General features: G+C 37.0%; 1 pseudogene; it reads left to right on the top strand.

Annotated features, from left to right (window-relative positions):
* The first annotated feature begins 914 nt into the window (after nucleotides 1-914).
* LOC109453467 (double homeobox protein B) lies at nucleotides 915-12,666 on the top strand (annotated as a pseudogene).
* Nucleotides 12,667-26,428: the final 13,762 nt, after the last annotated feature.

The following is a 26,428-nucleotide window of genomic DNA, read 5'->3' as shown; positions in this document are numbered from 1 at the left end:
TTAGCCAGTAAACAAATAACTGTATTGGAACACCCTCCCTACTCACCTGATCTGGCCCCCAATGACTTCTTTCTTTACCCAAAGATGAAGGAAATTTTGAAAGGAAGACATTTTGATGACATTCAGGACATCAAGGGTAATATGATGACAGCTCTGATGGCCATTCTAGAAAACGAGTTCCAAAATTGCTTTGAAGGGTGGACTAGGAGCTGGCGTCAGTGCATAGCTTCCCAAGGGGAGTACTTCGGAGGTGACCATAGAGATATTTAGCAATGAGGTATGTAGCACTTTTTCTAGGATGAGTTCGCGAACTTTATTGTCTGAACTTATATGACTGGAGTCCTTATGTGAAGAAGAGATTATGATAGTAACAGGCATGAAGGGGAGATTATGGACAGACAGGAAGAAGACGGCCATCTGCATACCTCAGAGAGGCCTCAGGAGAACCCACCCACTGACATCCTGACCTTGGACATTTAGCCTCCAAAACCGTAAGACGTGTAATTTGTATTATGTCTGTGGTACCTTGTTATGAGAGTCCTAGCAAACAAATACAACTAAGTTGGTCTGTGGTAATCTGATGGGCATACTTGCTGTTCCAGATAAAACAATATATGACTTTTTTTTAGTGCCTTTAATTTTCTATGAACGTTCTATTTTGTCATCTCTGGGTTTTCTTAATCCCTGGACAGAACTCAAGGTGCATCTTTATTTCTTTTTGTCTCCTTTCTTGGAATGAAATTTGACCCAAAATGAACAAAGCAAATGGTGTCCATTTTAATAACTAGTTGTGAATTTACGTAAACATGAATTTTTATATGGAAACCTTTAAAAACTAGTTTTTTAGTTTGAAAGGAAAAAAATGATTCTCCCCCAAATATATCCAACAAAATATGACCATTTAGGAACTAAGCATGACGATTTTCACTGTCACCCTAAAACTTAGATTGGCTATTGGAGACTGGTGCAAAGTGCCAGCTGCAGCTGCCCCCTCAGTGGTGGATGTAAGATGCAGACTCTGGCTATGGGCTCCCTGGGTTTGAACACTAAAGATTGGGAGGCTCTATAAATTACCTAAAATCTTTTATTGGATACTGAACATAGTGTTTAAATCTGTCCTCAAATAAGGCCTTGTAAAAAAACAATTCCATACCACATATCAGTAAGTGCCAATAATTTAATTCTATCTTATTTTGTAACAGGCATTTTTTTTTTTGTATTTAAATATTTCTTTTCCCTCCTCTATCACAGAGTTTCTTTTAGTTTTGCCCTCTTCTCTTTTGACAAACTTCGTATTTCTAACCCCAGCTCAGTAACTTCCTCTCTTTAACTCAACGACTTATAACATGCGTAGAGTAATGATACTTGCTTCAGAAACGTTGTTACGAGGTTGTATAAAGTAAAACATATCAATCATTTACTAGATTGATTTTTCACATTCTAGGTGCTCAGATAATTGTGGGTATTATTATTAATAATAATTAAAATATTTTTTAATACTTCTCCATTTGCAAATTCACATAAAGATAAATTATCATGTGGATGGTTATAAGACAAATTTCAATATACTTGAAATACATCTTCAAAATATAGTTTAAAGATCTTTCAGATAAGGTAAATAAAAGGGTATTTCAGGTCATAAAATGAAAAACTGTTTATGGGCGATAATTTTCTGGATCTTCACAAAAACTTTCTAAATTGGTATTATGAACCCCGCCTTACAGTGTGAAACCTGGTCTCAGTGGGACTGCCCTGAGCTGTCCCAGCAAAGTCACACTGTCAGAAGTTAGCAGAACTGGAGCCCAGGCTCAGGCTTTCACTCCAATCCAGCCCTCTTTCCTCTGTTGTGGTCGAGTTTCAGGGATTTTTAATTTTGTCCATTCCCACTTGTTAAGCTGTAAAACAAATGACAACATAAAAATATTGCACACTGTACTGTTTATTACCTTCTATTTTTCAATAAATAGCAAACTAAGATGACATACCTGGGGCTCTTAGCCTCTTCTGAGGAGGAGTCATATTGGTAATTCGACACCCAATTTGCTCCCACTCCTGAGATTCCTTTCACAACATGGGAGTTATGTCACCTGCTTCTATGACTGACATCATTAGAGAAACTCCTTGCTGTGTCTCCTGTAATGATGGGAATTTATTGTTCACTCCTTTATAAAGGATCCCCTCTCTTCCTCTCAGATTGCAAATCAAAACTCGGTGGACTTCTGTAATGCTTCATTTTTTCCTCATAGATACTGTCAATCTTGTAATTAAATATTATTTTCCTTCGCTGCTTCAAACTTAGAGCACATGATAAGTTCATCTTTTGCAAGTGGATACCACCTCATGTGTCTTGTGTCCTGCCCTCATTCCTGGTTCCTTCTTCCTTTCCTCCTTCATATTCTTTTCCTTCCATTCCTTGTACAAGTTGGAAATCTTACTCTTATTTTGCTACACCAGATGCATCTTTGTAAATACCTAAAGCCCTCTGGAACAAATTAATCACACAACATCAGCCTTTGTATGTAATTAACCATCTGATTTCAGAATACCTGGCTGTTCCAAAGAAAAACCCAGAGATGGTATGGTTTTTTATTTTGTTTTAGTTCACAGCGACAACATAGAGCACAACTTTGGGATCTGCATAAAGGGTTCTGCACGGCTTCTGAGCAGCCAATGTACTCATGAAATGATCAAGCACTCCAGCAGAAGGTTGTAAGCAAGTTTCCCTATATGAGAATTTTTAGACCACAGAATGTTTTGTTGAGGACAAAAAGGAAGAAGAAAATGAGGCCTCTTTTATTAGTCATTAAAAAAAAAAGAAAGATTAGACAAAGTTTTGACAATCATATCATAGAAAACAATGCTCTGTTGAAAACTGGGTTGAAGAGGAGACCCAAGACTCTCGTTGAAATCTCTCATTCATAAACTGAATAATTGGATGAAGATTCTCCTTAGCCAAAAAATAAAATAAAATAAAAAATCATTCCTTTACATAATACATTCATCTCTACAAAACACTTATTTAAAATATTTCAAAAAGTGCTATCCAACGGCCCTCCCTTTCCAATGACCTCCTACCCAGCACCTTTAAATTGGGCAGCAGGAGATGTTGTAGTGAATGTATTATCTTCATAATTTCACAAGCCCCTCAGCTGGAGTTCAGGATCAATTCTCACACTTTAATCCTGTCTGCCGAAGAATTTTCAAACTACATAACTGACAAATAACCTGAGCTGTAATGTATGGATCTTTCCTCCATGGGAAATAGATAATTACAGCTGGTTTTTAATACAAATCACCTTACAATGCTGTAAAAGCTGAGTGATCTTATCAAGACCAACTGACTCCACAAATAAAAACAAACAAACAGAATGAAACACAAGAGCGATATCAAGACAGTTGCTAGGTCTTGTGCCTTTAATAAAGGACAAATTCTGGACCTAACCCACCACATTTTCATCCTTGGCCAAATCTTGTAATATTATATTTTTTTGTTTGTTTTGTTTAAATGTTTATTGATACTCTTTCAATTCTTATCCCAAAAGGTATTCTGGTCATATTATCATATAACCTACCTGATAAGAATATTATTGCTTTAGTAAAAGCATTATATATAATACATTTAGATGCCTATGTTCTTTAAGTTATATATGTATCTTTGGAAAAGATAGCAACTTTTTATCTCATTTATATATCAAAACTCCATAATGTCTACCCAGATTTTCCCATGTACCCAATTGTTTTTTTGGTTTTTTGGTTTTTTTGACATCCACATACAGGCTTTTCAAAGGAAGGGCAGCACGTCCAAAATTACATTTATCATTTTCCCTCTCCATACCTACTTCTCTTTCCATGTTTCTATTTCAGTGAATGCCATGGCCATTTTGCTTTCCCTTACTGAGCACATTCAATCCAATACCTCCTAAAAAGCTCCAAAATCTATCTTATCCCCTCCTCCCCCAGTGCTGTTACAGCTTCTCACCTGGATTAGTGCCATAGGCTCCTGTGATAGTTAATTTTATATGTCAACTTGACTGGGCTAAGGGATCCTAGACAGGTGTTAATGGACATTATTTCTGAGTGTCAGTAAAGATGTTTCAGGAAGAGATTAGCATTTGATTCAGCAGACTGAATGAAGAGCTCCATCCTCACCAATATGGGCAGGCATCATCCATCTGCTGAGGGCCCAAATACAACAAAAAAAGTGAAGAAAGGGCAAATATTCTCTCCCTCTCTCTCTCTTTTTCTTTCTCTCTCCTTGAGCAGCGAGGTCCCTTTTCTCCTGCACTGGAATATTTAAGCTCCTGGTTCTGAGGCCTTCAGACTCTGGGATTTACATCAGTGACACCCCCAGCCCAACCTACTCCCCCTAGGCCTTGAGACTTGGCTTTCCTGGTTCTCAAGCTTGCTGACAGCAGATTGTGTGATCTCAGCCTCCAGAACTCTGGGAACCAGTTCCCATAATAAATCTACTCTTCTGTAAATCTTTATATGCCGTTGGTTCTCCTCTGGAGAATTCTCCATAGTTACAGCTCCCAATACTGACTCTTCTTCTTGATTTCGGTCTTGCATGCCTTCCATTCGTTCTTCAACTGCATCCAGAGAGATCTCCCCTAAGAGCTGACGTGAACGTGTCAGTCTCCTATTTAAAACCCTTTTGCGTGGTTGTTGGTTTATTTCTCTTTATTCTTTTAGAAGCAATTTTAAGCTTCTTACATGGCTACATGGCTGTTCCAGGTTGGCTTTCTTTTTCAGCCTCACCCTTCTCCATGCATGTCCATTACTCCATAGTCAAATCAAGTTGCCCTTATTTTTGTGATGGGTTATGTTCCCTTTAGCTCCCTGTGGTTTCTTCATAGTTAAGAAGTCTCCAAAAACCCATCCTCCGCCAAGACTCATCTAGGTGCCCCTGCTAGGTATGTGGATATGATTTCCCCTGTTATACTGCTGGGCCCACTGTATTCTCACCCACTAGACTGTAAACAATCTGTGCCTTGTTCATCTGTGAATACACAGCACCTAACGTGTTCTTCATTTCATATGTTTCAAATGCAATTTTATATCTCACTCTCTTTATATCTCATTCTCTAACTCGATTTTCATATTCCTTCAACAGCAATTCATGTCGTAGTTTCGTGTTTAAATGATTTAAAAATGTACTTATAGATTTATTAAAGATTCTACCGCATATGAAATATAAAATGTACTAGATGACTATTCAATTCTATCAAAAATTGAAAGATACTCTGATTATGAAGATATCAAAAAGGACCTATAAATTGCTAAAGATATTTATATATTACTAAAAACAAGATGTTTCAAAATCTTAAAATATTTCTAGGTTGTGTTATTTCTTTTATATTTTTTTCCTCTTTGGCAACAATTGTTTTGCTTTGTTTTTGTTTTCTATTAAACACAAAATGTAGCCACTATTAACTTGCTTATATGCTGTGAATGATAAAACTAAAAAAATACTTTATTTATTTTACTTTTTAATTTTATTGAGGAATATTGGGCAACAGTGTGTTTCTCCAGGGCCCATCAGCTCCAAGTCATTGTCCCTCAATCTAGTCATGAAAGGCACAACCCAGCTCCAAGTCCAGTTGCCATTTTTAATCTTTAGTTGCAGGGGATGCAGCCCACCACCCCATGTGGGAATTGAACTGGCAACCTTGTTGTTGAGAGCTCGTGCTCTAACCAACTGAGCCAAGCAGCTGCCCCCTTTAAAAAAAGACTTTAAGAAGTTATTCTTCTGCCCCTTGATCAGGCTGTACTTAAAACTTTCCAAAGATAAATCTTTTTAAGAATAACCTCAGAATGTATGTTTTGGGAACAATGTAGCATGATCATTAATTATAACCAATGTTTATATGAATATAGAATGCAGTTCATTTAAAAATTTCATTTTGTCAACGAGTAATACTTCTCAACTTTATAAAATACTGCAATGCATTTTATAGTAGATTCCTAAATAACTTCTTTTAAATACTGAAATATTTATGTATACATTCAGATAACAAAGATAAAATGTTGGTCACATTTTTCCTTTTGGGAAACTTTAGTGTTTCTTTGAGCAACATGATAAAAATCTCAGTTTAGCAAATAGTGTAAGTTTGTAGTTTATTCCCAGCTCTGTGACTTTTCCTGTTTAGTTTTTAGCTTACTTGGTTACATAACCATTGCTTTTGCTTAAAGGTCAGCCAAGAGTAAAGTTACGTCTTGCTGGAGGTGAGATGTAAACAATGTCTGATCTTGCCCTGCCATTTTTCTTAAATCTTCCACAGAGCTGGGTGAAATTGTGCCAGTATTCATAAAAGAAGATTATATTTTAGAATCTGTATTGTATTATTCAATAAATATTTCAAGGTGTCTGCAAACAGGGATTAATAGGTATTATATTTCAGGAAACCAGAAAGGTATCAACCTGAGGAATTAAATAATAAAACACTTGTGTTTGATGCTCATATAAACTGTAACTTAAAATAAAATGTGTGTAAACTTCCTTTTCCTTTTGTTTCATTTTCCTGTCATAAGATAATACAGAATAAAATGAAATAAGACCAAAATGAAAGGAGATTAAAAAAAAACACCACACACTAAATTTGACCTTCACACTGAAAAGTAAGGCCTTTTTTCAATCAGCAGTGTTAATAATCAACAATGGTGCCCCCATGCCATTAACACATCTGGATAAAATATGCAAGTTTCAGAGTCTCAGTGGTGTATTTCACTGGCGTGCTGCAAATTGGTGCAATTGGACACCTGGGAACACTACCAGAAAGTCATTTTACTGAAATTTCAGGTATAATATGTATTCAAACATTAAATAATATGAAAAATGACTGGATTCTATTGACAAATTCTTGGTTTTTAAAAAACATTCTATTTGTGTCATTCATGAAAAAAAGTCTGTACATACTAAATTGGATCTTCATTCCATACTTGTACTTAGGGAATCGTTAGCTCCCTTACGTGGGTTTTTGATGGCTGTAAAACTCTTCCAAGAGCTTTTCTGAATGCCCTATCCCCATGTTCCTCTCTGTTCCTGCTCTAGAAAAGTCTGCAAATAGGGCAGCTACTACTGCCTAGAATATCCTAGTAACTTAAACGATCTTTTCTCCTCATATTAACCACATTTATTTATATTTTTAAAAGTAAAAAGAAAAAAACAAAATTAGAATAACTCCTCTCCTTCAAATGTAACCTAGACCCTGAGCAGAGGGGGGAAAAAAAAGTACTATCTAGGATCTCTTCTAAGTATTATTTTCATTGGTTTTTTCCTTCCTAGAAGAGTCATAATTTTCAAAAGTCCAGGTCATATTATGGGCTGGGGTTAAGAGCTCCAGGGAGGACTAATTCTCCATTTTGTATTTTTAGTCTATTTTGTTTTATTATCTCCAAGTGATATTTTAATTGAGATAAATAAAATTGACATAAAACATTAGTTTCAGGTTTACAACATAATGATTCGATTATTTGTATATATTGTGAATTGATCACCACAGTAAGTCTACTTAACATCTATCCAAGTAATTTTTATACAATCAAAGTTTGAGAAGCGAGGCTTAGAAAAGTGGCTCTGAGCCCAGGCTTCCAAATAGGATCACGTGTGGAGTTTTAAAAAGTAGGCTCACCTGTGCGTTCCCTCACAGATTTTTATCAAGTGGTCTGAATGGAATAGCCATGTTGGTGTAATTAAGTGCTCCGGGTGAATGTATCGTGAGGTCAGGGTTTAGTATGCGGACTCCTGAGTGTATCTATGACAGATGAGGCCAGCCTTTGGTCCATGGGGAGCAATGGGGTCTTCTCAGGGGATTTGGCAGGGGTGGTCAGGGCAGTTCATATTATTCATGCTGCAGCAGAATCTTGGGGCACCTGGGGGCGAAGAGAACCCCTGAAGATCGGGAAGGAAAAACTCCAAATTTGGTCTGTTTGTAGGAGCTTTTTGTTCCTGAATCTCTCCTGAGACAAGCGACAGGCAAGGGTGAACTTTTCTGTATTTCACGCCCGTTTGCCTGTGGATGTGGTAGCACGTGAAGGTTCTGTGCTGAAGCCTTTCAGGGCATATTCTCAGGATACATATGTAATCTCTCCACGTAATCTCACCTGGGGGAGAATCCCAGTGAAAGAAGAGGAAAACATAGCAGGATCACCGGTATGTGCATGTCCTGGGTCAGGGGCTGCGTCCTCTTTCCTCCTGAAATGCCATGGTCTTAGAACATACAGAAGTTTACTTCCGTATCTCTGCTATTCCTGCCTAACAAGTTTGATTTTAACAACTGTTTCTTTCCTTCTCTTCCTGTGACTGTCAAGGTTATCTCTTTAGAATCCTCCTTTCCTGTATCCCAGAGCCTTCTCTCCATTTTCTCCAGTCTTCTTATAGGTCTTGAACAATTCCCATTATTAATTGATGACCTGCAACTACCACAAATGTACCGTTTGTGCCTTACAACTTGGGAAGGTATTGATGTCCAAGCTTCCGATGTGGAATGAAGTGGGTACTGAGACAGCAGAGAAGGAGACTGCAGTTTTTAGGTCCCATCTGGATTCCCCATAAGCTCTGCGTGGACTAGGATTTAAAAAATGGACATCTAGGGTGGCCACTTTGCTCAGTGGATAGAGTGAGGTGCTTATAACACCCAGGTCGCCAGTTTGAGTCACAGTGAACCGCACCCTCCACAACTAGACAGAAAAACAACAACTTGACTTGGAACTGAGCTGCACCCCACGACACACACACACAGCTGGATTGAAAAACAGTGACTTGACGTCCTGGACAAATACACTGTTCCCCAATATTCCCCAATTATAAGAAGAAGAAGAAAATGGACATCTAAACAGGATGTCAGTAACAGCCAAGAATAACTCAGATGTTTCTGAAAAGGAAGATTCATTAGAAGCAGCAAGATCTTTAGAATGCTAAAGAAAGATAAGCTATTAGAGATTACAGAATATTAGTGGTATATTTGGCTTGACATTTGAATAAAACTTACATATTTCATGATTAGATTTAGATTGTCATTTGCTTGTTTTTCTGGCCAATAATATCGCGGCAGCAATTTTGTGTCCTTTGGCACATATTAGGCACCTGATATCAATTTGTCCATTACAACTGCTGTTAACTTTATTCACTTGGTTCAAGTGCTCTTTGTCAGATCCCTCCATTACTCCTTTTTGTACTTAAAAAAAAATTACTTAAAAATAATCTTAAAATATTGTTCAAGGAAATAGATTTATATTGGTATTTTAAGATGCCACTTGTCTATGCAAAATAGAATTCTTTTCATGGTCAAAACCACATATATTGTGGGCTTATAATTAACTAATAACAGTATAGCATACTTGCTCCTGTACAGTTCTACATCTAGATCTTTCTCACATATGATGACTTATTTGCTCAAAATTGGGTTCTACTGGCAGCCAATCCTCCCTTGCATGGCTGCCATTATCTTAGAAAATGAATCACCTTAAATACCTTCATCTTGGCCTTTGGTGTCTCTTAACTTCATGTAAGACTTGCTGAAAGTAGTTCTCCAGGCTACCGTAGGATCTCCTAAATGTGCCTTCAGAGAGACAAGGGGATGGTTTTTACAGAATCCATTGGAGTTAAACTTGACACTGAAGAGACAGTTGAGGAAAAGTATCTGACATATTTATCATTTTGGCCTGTGGATAAGACACAAGAAAACAAAGCAAGTAAGTTTGAATTTGAGAAGGAATTATTTTTGCCTAGACTTATGCTTTCCCTTTCACTTTCTTTTCTTTGAAACTGAAATTGCTATTTTGGGTGCCAACAAAATGGTTGTAGTCCATTTTTAGTTAATACAGGAATATTTGGAAAGACCATCCTGAAATAATAGTAGTGAGAAAATCAGCAAGAAATATTAACTTTCTCCATGCAAATCCAGAAACTTTACTGGAAATCTCATCTGCCAATTTCATAACCAATTACTCACAGCCTAACCAACTGCAATAGAATTTTAACTTCCTGAGGAAGAAACTAAATTATTTTTTATATTTTTTCTTCCTCTTTCATATAGTGATACAATTTGTGGTTTTTAATTGAGCAGATGCTAGCCCAAAATAAAAACTACATTTTCTCACCTCTCTTATCTAGGAGTGAGCTAATCCATTTAGGTTCTGACAGTTGGAACAAAAGGCAAAGTGATATGTACAACTTCTGAGATGTTGTCTTACTAAGACAGGGCATGCTCTCCTTCCTTTTCAGCTTTCTGGCTTGCTGGAATTTGGACATGATGGCTAGAGCTGGCAGAGTCACTTTGGGCCTTGAGATGATCTAGGCAATGTAGAGCAACAAGATGGAAGGAGCTGGGTCCCTTACATCTTGACGTGACATGCTGAATCTGGGTCACTGACCGTTGAACTGATTTGTACCTGAACCTGATATGTGTATCTGTCTCCCCGTAGATCAGTGGTTCTCAGTCCTAGCTGTTCATGAGAACCATCAGGAGAGCTTTTAAAATTACAATTTCCATCCCAGACAGCATCTTCAAAAGTGGGACTTGTGTACTAGTATTAATTTTTAAAATTTAGATATAATTAACACATAGCATTTTAGTATCAGGTATACAACATAATGATTCAATATTTTATATATATTGTTAAATGATCAACACAAGTCTAGTTAACATCCATCACCACACATACTTAAAATTTTTTCCTTGTTATGAGAATATTTAAGATTTACTTTCTTAGCAAATTTCAAATATACAATGGTGGATTATGAACTGTCGTCCTCATGTTGTACATTACATCCCATGATTTATTTATTTTATATCTAAGGATTATACTTTTTGACCCTGTTCACTCATTTTGCTGCCCCCTACCCTAACCTCTGACAACCACCAATCTGTTCTCTGTATCAGTTTGGTTGTCTGTTTAGATTCCACATATAAGTGAAATCATACATATTTGTCTTTCTCTGTATGACTTGTCTCACTTAAGCATATGCTTTCAAGTTCTATCCAAGTTGTCACAAACAGCAAGATTTGCTTTTTACAATGGTTGAATAATGTTATATGTATATCGCAAAATTATATATAATCTCACATTTTCTTCATCCACACACTGATGGACATTTAGGTTGCTTTCATATCTTAGCTATTGTGAATAATGTTACAGTAAACATGGGGGTGGATATATCTTTTCATTTCCTTCATTTAAAGACCCAGAAGTGGAATTGCTGAATTATATGGTAGTTCAATTTTTGATTATTGAGGAACCACCATACTGTTTTCCATCGTAGCTACACAAATTTACATTTCCATCAACAGAGAACAAGGGTTCCCTTTTCTCCACAACCTGCCAACACTTGTTACTTCTTGTCTTTTTGATAGTAGCCATCCTAACTGATGTATGGTGATATATTATTATGGTTTGATTTGCATTTCCCTTATGATTAGTAATGTTGAACGTCTTTTCACATACCTGTTGGCCATCTGTATGTCTTCTTTGTAAAATACCTATTCAGATCCTATGATCATTTTTAAATCAGATTGTATGAGTGCTTTATATAGTTTTTATCTGATATATGATTTGCAAATATTTTCTCTCATTTGCTAGGTTGCCTTTTCTTTTTTAAATTAAAATTTAGATTGGTAAGCCTTATGTCTTGAAGAGCTGCTCAACTATCTACTCTGTGGAATACAGGGAACTCTTCCCCAGACAGGTTTAAACAGTACTGCAAGTGGCATACTACAAAAAGAAACATGGTAAGACAGGATTGTTTACAACCAGAGTCAAAAGAATATCTTCCAAAAATGGTTTGAACACAACCCTTACCCTGATATAGCTGCTAGGGAACAGCTGGCCAAGGAAACTGGCATTCCAGAGTATAACATTCAGATTTGGTTTAAAAACCACAAGGTAAAACAGAGATAATTGGGATCAGGATGGTCCTTAGGAAAAGATCAAACCCAGGGACAGGACCATCATAAGACTCGGACTCAAGAATACTCACCAAAAGAAGCCACACAAAACCAGACATCCACCACAAGATCTCAATCAAACATCCTAGTTCAAGTCTTTGACAGGAACTGATTCCCTGATATTGCAACCAGAAAAATACTAGTGAAACAAACAGGCATTCTGGAATAAAAAATACAAATGCGGTTTCAGAACCAAAGATCTCTGTCCCCAGAGCAGAGCAGAAGTGAGCCTGTGAATTCCTTGTTAGATGGCCCACGTGGGACACCAGACCTGACAGCTCAGCAGCTCTAAACTGACCCGTCCACTGTCTCAGGCTGGTCTCATTTCTACCTGTTTTTCTCTTATTCCATGTGTCCTTCGGCCCTTGTGTGAGCCAAGGACCAAGTGTCATGATGGTGCAGCTCATGCAGGCTGTACAGGAAGAACTCACCCTCTACTCAGATGCTTACAAATTACCTGCCAATACCACTGACTCCAGGAGGGTCCTCTCAATACTCACACTGCTTTCTGCCCCCAAACCAAGACAAATGCCAGAATCACAAACAACAGACTGGCACAGGAGCACTGCAGTTGAAGGAATATTGTCAGCCGCATCCTGAGCACAAAAAACATCAATTGTAGGATCTGGGTCACGTGGACTTGTCTTACACTATGCAATAGTAGGATGAGTGCTGCCAGGCTCTGATTGCATAATGGGATCCTGGAGAAGGGACACACTGACCCACTATGGCCACAGCACACACAGTCAGCTGGAGAACCTTCTCATCCCCTCAGTCAATTGCACCAAAATGTAGAAACCTCAAGCCTTTAGGTCAACTCCTGCTCCACAGATTTTCAGGAAAAGATAGTCCTGAAAATTTCTGACTCCTATTCTGATCCACAGAAAAAGGACACTCCAGGACCCCAACTGTGCCTCAGTAAAGATTTTCAGGCTCTGCTCCACATGATGCAAAGCTCACTTTCAGGAGGAGGAAAACAACATCATTCTCAGAACCTGGTCCAGGCCTCCTTTCTTTGGAAGCAGAATCTATGCAATTTAAAGCATGATGAACAATTAAGTCATCCTATTCAGTACAAGACCAATGAAGGGGGCAAGAGGAACCACTTGGAAACCCAAATAAAGGTTTTACTCTGTAACAAAACAAAACAAAAATATTGGGGTGACAATGGTTAGTAAAATTATATAGGTTTCAAGTAATATGTCATCTATATATCACATTGTGTGTTCACCACCCAGAGTCAGTTCTCCTTCCATCACCATATATTTGATCCCCTTTACCCTCTTCTACAACCCCCCTCCCCTCTTACCCTCTGGTAACCACTAAACTATTGACTGTGTCTGTGAGTTTTTGTTTCTTTTTTTGTTTGTCTTGTTCCTTTATTGTTTTCAGTTTTATATCCCACATACCAGTGAAGTTATACGGTTCTGGACTTTTTCTGTGTGACTTATTTCACTTAGCATAATAATCTCAAGATCTACCTATGTTGTAGCAAATGGCATTATTTCATCTCATGGCAGAGTAGTATTCCATTGTGTATATATACCACATCTTCTTTATCCAACCATCTATCGAAGGGCACTTTGATTGTTTCCATGTCTTGGCCACCGTGAATAAAGCTGCAATGAACATTGGAGCACATATGCCTTTTCATTTTGTTGACAAATTCATTTTTAGATACTACTCATTCTAGTCCCGGTAAGTAACTATAATACATGCAATGGAACAATGTTGTTTTTGCTGGGGAATGAAATTTAATTTAACAAATTGTATTCATACATATTATAATAAAATGAAAAAATAGTTATTTCCATGTAAAATATGGAATACATAATTATATAATATTAAGACAGAAAAACAAAAGACTTACAATCACTTCTTCCATAGTCTCTTTGGAATTTAAAATTATTCTCAACATAGAATTCATTAAACATCCCACTTCAGAATTTCTCTAAAAGACAATCAATCACTTTCTCAAGTTTGTGAATTAGATTCTACAAGTTCTTATGGTTAGTCTAAAACTTCTTTCACTTACAGTACAGAAAAGCGGTTGTAATTCTCTCTCTTCCATTTAATTTGTTGACCTTCTCAGAGATTCTAGATTTGGCGAACATCAATATAAAATATTCAAATGAGCATAGTTTTGTTTTCAGTAATCTAAAAAATTTCAACCTATTAATATTTATTGTAAGTTGGTACCACTGTTCTGTTTTTTTATTTATATATGTAAAATATGTTAAGTAAGTTATTTACATACATTACTGTTTTGAGGAATCAAATGACTTAGAATTTAAGAATATTAAAAATTGGTGCATTTCAACTTTAAAAAGGGGGAAAAAATGAATCACCATGTTATTGTGACTATATAACAAAAGATCTGTGCTTGGGGGAAAAAAGACCAGAAGTGTATATAAAAAAAATATTAATAGAATGAAAGCCCAACTAAAATACTGGATACTGAAGAGCTTTAGTCAAAGGCAGTGGTTACCAAATCTGTTGTTTCATTAGAATTACTGGAGAGTTCTTAAAAGACAGAATTATATTATTTTAGAATCCCTGTGGGCAGAGCCTGGAATCTGTATTTTTGGAAAGTTCCAAGGGGCTTTTGGTTTTGTGTTTGGGACCTGCTAGTCTAAATAGTACAGTACCTATTCATTTCTTTGGAATGTTCTGATTTGTAGAATTTCCCTAGTAGCGTCAAACTTAACACATCCTTCATTTTTATTGAGAATGCCTATAAGAAATGGCAGCATATAGAATATTTCTGACTATTTTGCAAAGTTATCACTAAGGAGAGTATCCAGGGATATGCATAAGCCTGATAAATGAAGTGAGGATTCATGTGCTCCAGACGTTTGTTCTCTGAGTCTAACTTGAAAGGTGAATTGCGGCAACATGAAAAAAAGTCATCAAATCTAGACTTTTAAATTTTATTTTCAAAAAATACATGAGATGTATGTTTATGCAAAAAGGTTAATTTATTAGATATAAATGTTTTAAATATATCAAAATGTTTGTAATCCTGCTTTTCCCCTCTATGTTTTTTTAATATATTAAGGACTGAAAAACCTAATTTGGCTGACCTCTCTTGACTTTGAATAACCTTAGCTAATAAATTTTTTATTTAAAGTCTCATGAAAAAAATTTCAATTGAAAAATCATAGATAATGAAAAAGTTATCTATCATGGAGAATTGTGAGGCTGGGAGAGAACACAAATACTAATACGAGTTTAAATATGGACAAAAATAGCAACAGGCACTCAGCTTAAGGTTTCTTTCTCCTTCATTTATACCCCTGACCCAGCAAACCAGCAGGGTAGATATTCCATGAAAGGAAACCATGAGGGTATGTTATACATCTCCTTGGTGCCTCTCTTGTTCTGACAGAAACCTGCATTTCAGCCATCACCTGTACAGAGTGAGGGAGGAGTTCAGTCTGAGGAACCCAGGGCCAGGGATTTCTGCCTTTTATATACAGGGCTCAATGGAAGGCTGTCGGTGTTCATGGTCCCCCTTGAGCTGTCAGTGTGCCACAGTGAGAACTTCGGAGCTTGACCTTACTTTATAATTGGGGCCAGAATGGGCCTGATCAAGCCTACTCCAAGGTTGTAATCCATCATGTCATGATGTTGCCCTTTTCCTTGGTTTCTTGGGTCTTCAGTATTATTTTTTGTATTCATTCTCAGTATGTGTTTCAACTCTATGTTGAATAAAAGAGGTGAGAGTGGACATCTTTGTCTTTTTCCTGATCTTAAAGTAAAAGCTTTCAGTTCAAAACTGAGAAAGGTAATAGATTTGGGTTTGTCACATATGGTCTTCATTATGTCATGGAATGTTCTCTTTATCCCTAGTTCGCTGAGTTTTTTATCATAAATGGATATTGGATTTTGTCAAATGCTTTTTGTTCATAACCATTGATATGGTAATGTGATTTTTATTTATTTTGTTTATATGGAGTATCACGTTAATTGAATATGGATTTGAAGCAAACTTACATCCCAGGAATAAATCCAAACCGATTATGGTGTATGATCTTTATAATGTACTGTTAATTTTGGTTTGCTACTATTTTGTTGAGGATTTTTGCATCTATGTTCATCAGGGATATCAGCCTATAATTTTATTTTATGTAATGTCTTTATCTAGTTTTAGAATCAGGGTAATGCTGGCCTCATAAAATGAGTGGGAGTTTTCCCTCCGCTTCAACTTTTTGGTGTAGTTTGAGAAATACAGATATTAATTTTTCTTTGAATGTTTGTAAAATACACCTGTGAAGCCATCCATTCCTGGACTTTTGTTTTTTGGGATATTTTTATCACTGATTCAATTTCTTTGGTAGCTATTGGTCTATTCAGATTTTCTGTTTTTTCTTGACTCAGTCTTGGAAGATAGTATGTTTCTAGGAATTTATATTTTTTCCAGATTGTCCCATTTTTTGGTATATATTGTTCATAGTAGTTTCTTATAATCCTTTGTATTGCTGCAGTGTCAGTTCTCACTTCTCCTTTTTTGTTTCTGATTTTATTTATTTGGGTCCTTTTTTTTTTTTTTCTTGATATGTCTGGTTAAATGTTTATCAATTTTCTTTTTTCAAAGAATCAGCTCTTGGTTTTATTCATCTTTTGTATTTTTTTAGACTCTATTTTGTTTATTTCCACTCTGATCTTTATTATTTTCTTCCTTCTACTCATTTTAGGCTTTGTTACGTTTCTAGTTCCTTTCAGTGTAAGGTTAGATTGTTTATTCAAGATTTTTCTTATTTCTTAATGTAGACCTGTATTGCTATGAATTTCTCTCTTAGAACTGCTTTGGCTGTGTCCCGTAGATTTGGGGGTCAGTTGTGTTTTTATTTTCATTTGTCTCAAGGTATATTTTGATTTCTTCCTTGATCTTTTTATTAATCCATTCTTCACTGTTTAGTAGCATGTTATTTAACCTCAAGAGTTTGTGTGTTTGTCAGTTTTCTTGTAATTGATATCTAGTTTTATACCATGTGATCAGAGAAGATTATTAATATGATTCAATCTTCTTCAATTTATTGAGACTTGTTTTGTGGCATAACATGTGTTCTATTCCTGGAAAATATTATGTGTGCACATGAAATGAATGTATATTCTGTTGCTTTGGGGTGAAATGCTCTAAAAATATCAATTAAATACATCTGGTCTAATATATCATTTAAGGCCTCTGTTTCCTTGTTGATTTTTTTGTCTGGATGATTTATCCATTTATGTCAATGGGTGCTAAAATCCCCTACTATTACTGTATTACTGTCAATGTTTCCCTTTATGCCCATCAATATTTGCTTTATATTTAGGTGCTACTACTTTTTGTGCATAGATGTTTATAAGTGTTATATCCTCTTGTTGGATTGATCCCTTTATCATGAAATTATTTTCTTTGTCTCTTGTTACATCTTTCGTTTTAAACTCTATTTTCTCAGATATAAGTACTGTTACCCCAACTTCTTTTTATTTATCTTTTCATAAAGTATGTTTTTCCATCTCTTTACTTTCAGTCTGCGTGTGAATTTCGATCTGAGTGGGCCCCTTGTAGGCAGATATGTATGAGTCTTGTTTTTAACCATTCAGCCATGCCTTTTTGATTGGAACATTTAGTTTATTTACATTTGAAATAATTACTGATAGGTATGTAGTTATTTCAATTTTATTTATTGTTTTTGGATTATTATTGTAGTTCTCTGTTCCTTATTCTCTCATCTCTTGTGTGTTGATGGCTTTCTATAGTGTTATGTTTAGATTTCTTTCTATTTATTTCTTGTATATCTCTTATAGATTTTTGATTTGTGGTAACCATGTGCTTCATATATACCATGCAATGCTTATTGCAGTCTATTTTAAATTGATGGTCACTTAAATTTGAACACATTCTAAAATCATTGCAATTTTTACTCACTTCTTCTATGTTTATGTTTTTGTGAATTTGTCATTCTTTTTTACTTCTTGTGTGCATGTGTGTGTGTTTTCCTTAATTTATCATTGTTTTTACTTTACCTTTTAATCTTTTTACTAGCTTTATGATTGGCTGATCCGCTACTTTTATTAAGTATTTATTTTCATCAGTGAGAATTTTTTTCTTTCCTGTATTTTCTTACTCATACTTTTGATCTTTTCTTCTTAAAGAAGTCCCTTTAACATTTATTATAATGCTGGCTTAATGGTGATGAGTTTCTTTAGTCTTTTTCTTGTCTGGGAAGCTCTTTATCTCTCCTTCAATTTTAAGTGACAGCCTTGCTGGATAGAGTAGTCTTGGTTGTAGGTGCTTGCTTTTCATCACTATATTTCATACTAATCCCTTCTGGCCTGCAAAGTTTCTGTTGAGAAATCAGTTGACAGTCAATGGGAGGTCCTTGGTAGGTAACTAAATACCTTTCTCTTGCTGCTTTTATGATTCTCTCTTTGTCTTTAACCTTTGGCATTTTAGTTTTGATATGTCTTGATGTGGGCCTCTTAAGATTCATCTTGTATGGGTATTTCTGTGCTTCCTGGACTTGTATGTCCATTACCATCACCAGGTTAAGGAAGTTTGCTGTCATTATTTGTTCAAATAAGTTAAATCCCTTGCTCTCTCTTCTCCTTCTGGTCCCTATGATACAAATGTTGGTATGCTTGATGTTGTCCCAAAGGTCCCTTAAAATCTTATTTTATTTCATTTTTGCTGTTCCAGTTGTTTTCTATTATCTTGTCTTCTAGTTCACTGAGTTAGTACTCAGATTCATCTCATCTCATGTTGATTCCCTCTAATGCATTCTTAATTTCAGTTACTGTATTCTTCATTTCTGACTGGTTCTTTTATGTTTTCTGTCTGTTTTTTAATGTTTTCTAACCCACTGTTGAATTTCTCACTGAGTTCATCTATTCTTCCCTTGAGTTCATCGAGCATCCTTATAACCAGTGTTTTGAACTCTTCATCTGTAGGTTGCTTGTCTCATTTTTGTTAGTTATTTATCTGGAGTTTTGTCCTATTCTTTCACTTAGGAAATGTTTCTTTGTTTCATCAGTTTGGCTGACTCCCTGTGTTTGTTTCTATATATTAGGTAGATCTACTACATTTCCTGTTCTTTGAAGAGGTGTCCTGTGGGGCCTAGTGGTACAGTCTCCCTGTTCAACAGTACTTATCCTTTTGTGGGTTGTTTGTGCCCTCTTGTTGTTGCTGAGCCTTGATTGCTACTGGTATATCAGTGCATAGGATTGACCTTCAGGCTGACTAACTGTTAGAGCTGGCCATGACTACAGCAGAGAAGCTGTTGTGTGGGGGCTGATCCCACAGAGTTGGAGTCACTGTAACAGAGTTCTGGTACCAGGCTAGTCTGCTCTTCAGGTGTGTCATATGTAGAGCTGGTTGAGTTGTGCTCTTGTGTTGTCTGATGCTGACCACCAGATATGTTGGTTCTGGAGGCTCTTAGGAGAGGTTCTGGTGTGGTTCATGGTCAGCCATCACTTATGCCAGGCTTAGGGCCATCTGGCAGTGATCTGCTGTTGGTTGCAACTTGTTCTGGGCTTGGAGGTGCTTGGAAGAGGCTATGCTGGCAACCAAGTCTCGCTGCCACTAGTGTCATGCTTTGGATCTTTTGGTAGACATCATAATGTGAGCTGAGGCCAGCTGCCACTTGTGGCAAATTTGTGGCTGCTTAGTTGAGGCTACATTCCAAGCCAGTCTGCTGCTGATGCCAGTCTTGGGGCTACCTGATGGGAGTTATAATGCAAGTTGGGATTGGTTGCCACTTGTCCCATCCTTGAGGCCATTTAGCAAGAGGTACAGGGCACATCAAGGCCAGTTTCCGCTTGTTTTGGGTTTGAAGCCTTTTGAGAGATTTTAGGAAAGTGCAGCATGAGCAGAACCAGGCTGCTTGTGTGAATGAGTCACTGGAAGAGTTTCAGATGGGTAGGTCCAGGAGTTGGATGGGTGGAGTCTCAGGGAATCACCAGGGCAAGGCAACCAGTGTTAGCCAGGTTAACAGAGAGCTCAGATTTGGTGCTTGACTGCTGTCTGGGGGAAGGATGTCTCAACAAAGGGACAGTGGCACCTGCCAGCACTTCCATCTCTGGACAGATCTGTCCTAACCCATGCCCCTCTAGCCCTCACCCTGAGTCCAGTTAATTTAGTTCTTTCCCATATGTCTTGGCACTTTTTCAGTTGCTGTGTATATGCTGGAGCCCAGAGCAAGTGAGTTTGTGAGTGACTGAATCTGTACATGGAACCTTCAAGACCTGTTGCCTCCAGGTCTTCAGCAGCCCTCCTCAGATGCAATCCTCACTGGTTTCACAGCCAGATGTTTTGGGGACTCCTCTTCCTGGCACTGGTGTTCTGGGGTGCCCAGTGTGGGGCTGGGACCCCTTGCTCCTCAGGCGGGACCTCTGCAGCAGAGATGTCCCTCCTGGTTCTTAACTGCCACATGTGGGGGTGTGACCTGGCTGTCCTATGTTGTCTCCCTACTACCAGTTTCACTGTGGCTTCTTCTTTATAGCCTGTTTTAGGACTTTTGTCCTGCAAGTCTCAGGTGGTTCTTAAGGATGGTTTTCCCATATTTTAGTTGTAATTTTGCTGTGGTTGTGGAATGAGGTGAATAGAGCATTGACCTACTCTGCCATCTTGTCTGGCAGTCTCAATAATATTTAATGTAAAAGATTTAAAACAAGACTTCCCACACCCCCCCTCAACCCCCCCAAAAGACAGGATAATCCAAGAAAATTTTTCTTTTACCCTCAATTCCCTATTTCTAAGCACTTTCCCTGAGATAACTACAGAAACAAGGTTAATAGTTTAGGAGTATTTCATCCATTACATTTTCTATGCATTTATAGTTCTGCTTATATGTCATTCTATATCTTGCTTCTTTCACCCAGAAATTTGCCTTGGAGATATTTCAAAGTTAGTACAAAATAGATTTATCGTACTCTTATAAGGCTAAATTATTTGGCACTAACCATTTGTTTGTTTTAACCTAGTTTCACATTTGGTAGATAGGCATATATGAACAGGTTTATATGAGCAATATTTTATTGTCTAAGCTAATTTATTTTTCATTCCTTTATCATATTGCACCTTATTGACAAGGTACGGAGATGACCTCATTTTGAGAATATTTAGCTCTTGAGATAGTGGTTGATATAAAATTTGCTTTATTGGTAATGTAGTATATGTCTTTAATAAAATAGCAAGTGACATTTCTAATTTATTGTCAGGTTTTTAAGTTTCAAAGTGAATAATGGATCCTGTTTTTTCTAATTATATAGCAGAGTTAGCTTTTCATGCAGAGGCATTTCTCTTTCTTCTTGTACAATTTGTGTCTTACGATATTTGCAAATTGAGTATTCCTGGGCAGTATTAAAAAAGCATGTCTTTAGATGATCACTGACATATTTACTGAAAGCAAGAGAGATTCCCAAGAACAATTGTTAGAAAATAGAATTTTTTTGGTTGTTGTTTGTCTCTAATTCTTTTCTCTCAATTTTTTTTTTGATGAGCTATGTCCAATCTAACTATATATTTTAATGGAAAATTAGCATTTAGAATTCAGATAGTGTATGTCTTTAAATCTATGCTCTTTGTGCTCAGGAAACTTCCCCTTCAACAAGTACATTGCTACAATGTATGCTCAGATCAGAAAACCCAATCAAAATTTGCAATATTTTAAAGCATGCAACAAATCTACTGAAGAATGAGAATCATGCCCTCTGGCTCTGAAATGGAGTTTTCTATTCTAAAAGTACATAAGCAGGGTGTGTCAAAAAAGTGTGAAAGCCCAGAGAATAAGAATGTACCAAACTGTAAGACTGCAAGTGGCTGGCTCAAAAAGGTCACCAGTCACAAACAAAAAGGAAAGGAATGATTAACTCTCATTTACAAAACATAAGCATAACATGCCCAGTGTTCTAGATTTAAATGCAGGCTAGAAAGGAGTTTATGTGAAGAGATTATTAAATTTGCATATTAGCCTACTTTTGATTCATAATAAGTTTCTTTAGCAAAAATGTCCTGAGAGTAAGAAAGGGATCCCTGTTTTGCCCAGAGAGCCATGTAGTGATTCATTTCACAACCTAGAGTGAAAGAACTCAGAGCAGATCTGCCTTCAATGGAAGAGTCCCAATTGAGAAAAACGGTGTTTCCAAATGTTCTTTGGTATGTTTTTGTTTCGCATAATATAAATTACCTTTTATGTGTAGGGTCCTTTTCAAATCTTAACAAATATCAACTGGAGACATTTGACTCTCTATGCATTTAATTCATTATTATTGGTCTATTAGAAAGGGTAATTTTGAGTGATGTTTTGGGTTCCAAGAATGTATGTATCCCATAAATAAGCTTTATGTTAAGTACCTTTCATCTGACAGATGAATATATGATAGTTTATAAGTGAAAATTTTTTTTCCTAGTCATTTAACTGAATACTTAAACTGAACAAAAGTTAAATTTCTTGTGTAGTTCACAGCCTTATTTCTGAACTTGACATTAGGTAGATTGTAATATTGAGAATTTAGTTTATTATTTGTAACCAAATGTCTAGAGGTTTTGTTGAGTGTGAGTGGGGTGCTGGTGGTGGCGGCAAGAATCAAGAAAAAGTTTCAAAAATTACTCTAGTTCTAGATGTTTAATAAATCACTTGAAAACTAGCTTTTATCCTCAGTGATATAATGAAATTCCACTTTCAGAGATTACTGGTAAGGATTAAAAATCAAAAGCAAAGTTTGTTTTCCTGTCTTCAATCTCTTGATTTCATCGTTTTTCAATCTCCTTGACATTACAGTTACCTATGTAACAGGTCTAGCTATTAGGTTGCTGCAAAAGTAATTGCAGTTTTTGCAATTATTTTTAACCTTTTAAACCACAATTACTTTTGCACCAACCTAATATTTCCTGTATCAACCATGTTGTTTGGTCACAAGTGACAAAAAAACCCAAGTCAAACTCACTTTAGCAAAAGGAGAATGTATTAGCTCATGGAACTAGAAAGAATAGGGATGCATCCATTCTCAGTTCAAACTGAATCCATAACTAATAGAATTCGTGTCACCTCCTGATCGCTCCTGTCAGCTTCCTTCTGTGTGTCAGACTCTTTCCTCCTAATATAAAGGAGTGATCTCCATTTGGCAGACAATATGGCCACCCACAGTTTCAGTTATATTCTTACAGTTTGTAAATCATGGGGAAAGAGAAATTCTCTTTTCCAGTAACTCTCTATACATGTCTGGGAAAGACTCCCCTTGGAATTAGCTTTGGCCCTCATTGATTGTCCAGGTCAAGGCTCATCCATCTTTGTGAACACAAGACAGTGTATGTTGATTGAAAGCCCCAGCAGAACCATGTGGAATTCCCTAAGGATTCAGGAGAGAGGAAAAGGGGAGGAATCTAAGGAAGCATTTCATTGTTCCTAATTGTCCTTTGACATCTCTGATTACTTTTTCCCAACTACTATACTGGCTTCTCATCCTCTTCTTACCTCCTGCCTCTCATTTAGAGATTCCCAAGCATTCTACTCTTAAAAATCTTACATTCTCTTCCACAAGTAGCTTATCTTAAGACACAGTTTCAACTAGTTTGTCTATGCAGAAGCATTGTAAGTTTATATCTTTATGTATCAGTGCCATCACTTTCTACTTGTCACACAAAGGGCAGAGGTATGAGTTACAAATTTACCCATCCTCAAGAAGCTTTCGCACTATAGAAGAATGCAACATCCACTATAAGGTTAACTTTCATCAATTTCTTAAATCTTAACAGACAACTGTTGGGAACTACATTTCACTCTTTATCAATACCTCTGAGACTTAAATATGGAATTGGCATTCTTACTAACAAAGGTAGCTATGAACTTTAATTAATAGAAATAAATGTTTTTCACATATCAGAAACATTAAATGCATATACCTACCCAGAAAGATCAGGAAATGTCCATCCTTTGAAAGAGAAACCTTTGCAATATATTCTACATTATGATACTATTCATATAGGCTCCTCATTCCAGCATTCTACTGAACTTAGGGACTGGAGTCCTTTTACTGTCTACTCGGTCGCATCTTTAATTCATTCCTTCATACAATAGAAGCAGTCAGAAAACCCCTTTTAATATATCACAGCAGAACAGAACTCTGAGAAGCCAGCCTAAGTGTACTCTGCTACAGATACTGCTCTCCTCAGTATCTGCCCAAGAGTGGACCACTGTAGGGAAAGGAAAACCACATTTATTTTACCCAAGGAGGTCAACGTTTGCATCACTATGTGTCACACATTATAGGGCAGCTAGGGGTATATAATGTGGCAAGTGCCCAAAGAAAGGAAGCAAGTGTTATGGGAGTAGAGCGGTAGGATAAATTATTTTCTGAAAGGGCAAAGTTGATAGAAAAACAAATTAGGGAGAAAGAAAAATTTGATGTTAAACGTTTTCATTCTTTAAGTTTGAAAAACATCCATGTAGAAATTGAACATTGGAATCTAGGGTTAGGACAGAGATTTCTGCTAGCAAAGGAAATATGTAAACCACCCAATTAATCAAATTGTACGAATGTTTAGCTGTGTGAATGAGCAAATAACTTAATTTCTCAGCATCCTGGTTTTTCTATCTTCAAAATGGGGAAAATAATACAACTATTAGGATTTTTTGTGAGGATTATTAATTTATGTAGGAAAATTTCTTTGCCCAGATCTTATTAACTAGTGAGCCATTGTCATTGGTACACCAATTACCATGACAATGTACTTAGCTCTGTGGCATGCTGATGGGAGTAAATCAAGTTGTAGAGAAAGAGCGTAATGGGAAGGACCATCATATTAGGCACTTCTGATGACTGCGTTCACTGGCTATTTATCACTCTGCCCTGACCCTCTCTATTTCATCTCCCAGGACTCTTATTCTTTGTGATTCCTTCTTCTACTTTTATAGCTTGAATCCCTTTATTGGCCAGTACTGCTTAAGTATCATACTACTGGTATGATTTTGCTCTATTACTGATAGTATTGGGCATAGCGTGTATTTACTAAGTGCTAACTAAGTAATCCTCACAACCACCCTCTGAGGAGAAAATTAAGCCAGAGTCATAACAAGTAATTGGCCCACTGTGCAGACAGTAAGGCACGGAGACAGACTTTGAATCAAAACAGTCAGAATTAAGATCCCTCAGACTTTACCACCTCCCAAGCTGCCTCTTTGTCAGAGAAGTAGTTGGACTCATTCTTCTTTGTTCAAATTCTGCCCATCATGTGATACTTATCTCCACGCTCAAATTTTCAGGACAGCATTTCCTAAACACAATGACCATTTATGGTTTTCCCTAAAGCTCAGGGTTCCCACACCTTCTTTCCCAGGAAAACACAATTCAGAACTGGAAATTCTATATGACATACAATGGTTGGTGAAAATAGGATAGGCAGGGTTAAGAAAGCTAAAGAGAAGGAAAAGGACCTATTATGCAGGCAGGGTCTGACAGTCATCTGGCTACACTTAGGAGTGAGAAAGGAGGGCCAGAGGGAGCTGAGGACACTTCTGGGGTAGAGAAAAGCAAGATGAATGTAAATAAGGAAAACGAGATAGGAGACTTAAATGAGAGATTGAGGATTTTGAACTTTACCTTAAATGAAGTGGTAAAACAAAATTTTAGAAGGCGATGAATAGTAATTCAAGGTTTCAGGAAGACTTCATCCACGTTTTGCATGTATAGTGGATTGAAAATGAGAAAAGCAGCCAGGAGAACTAGTAGTGAAGCTATTACAACAGTCCAAGTATGGAGTGTGACTGCTCCCAATGAGATGGTGTGGACAGGACAAGAGGAAGGCGTGTTGCTCACAGAGCATTTGGAGGAAGACACTAAGGGGCCTGATGAATCGGTGTAAAAGCAAGATGACTGGGAAATGGCTTGACTCACTTAGGCAGTTGGATCTATGTGCAGCTTTGGATGATTTTTCTTTTGGTGGGGAATCAACAACTGAGGAGCTTTGTATAATTACATCCTTCTTGAATTTGCCTCTGACTCTGAGATGTGGGTTTACCCTGGTAAAAGAATAGTGACTGTCTGTTTTGGAAATCTCATCATCCTTGTTGCCCAGCATACTTTCTGATGGCTGACATAATATTGGAGGATTATTCTGAATTCCTCTAGCCCTCACTACGCTTCCCTGGCTGTTCAGTGAGGGAAAGCAAAACTGTTCAGGGGGACATAATTGTGGGGTTTCATGAATAATGTGATTTCGTTAATTATGCGACGTTGAGTCCAGTAAGGGGTAAGCTCTGTGTGCAGGATGCCTAACTTGGGAAAGCACGGTGTCTCCTTTCACTTACGCCACCTCCTGCTTCCCAGGCAGGAGCAATTGGCTCTCCTTAACTATAGCCTTCTCTTAGTGCTTTTACCACGTTCTGTCTTAGGTACACAGTTGCAGTCACTACCATTCAATTTTGAGGCTTCAGGAATAGTATTCAAACCTGGAAGCCAGACTATCATGGTAGCCTCTCAAAATATTGTAAGTAGGA

Source organism: Rhinolophus sinicus, linkage group LG11 (assembly GCF_036562045.2).
Source record: "Rhinolophus sinicus isolate RSC01 linkage group LG11, ASM3656204v1, whole genome shotgun sequence".
Taxonomy (NCBI): Eukaryota; Metazoa; Chordata; class Mammalia; order Chiroptera; family Rhinolophidae; genus Rhinolophus; species Rhinolophus sinicus.
This window is presented reverse-complemented; position numbering and strand designations above follow the sequence as displayed.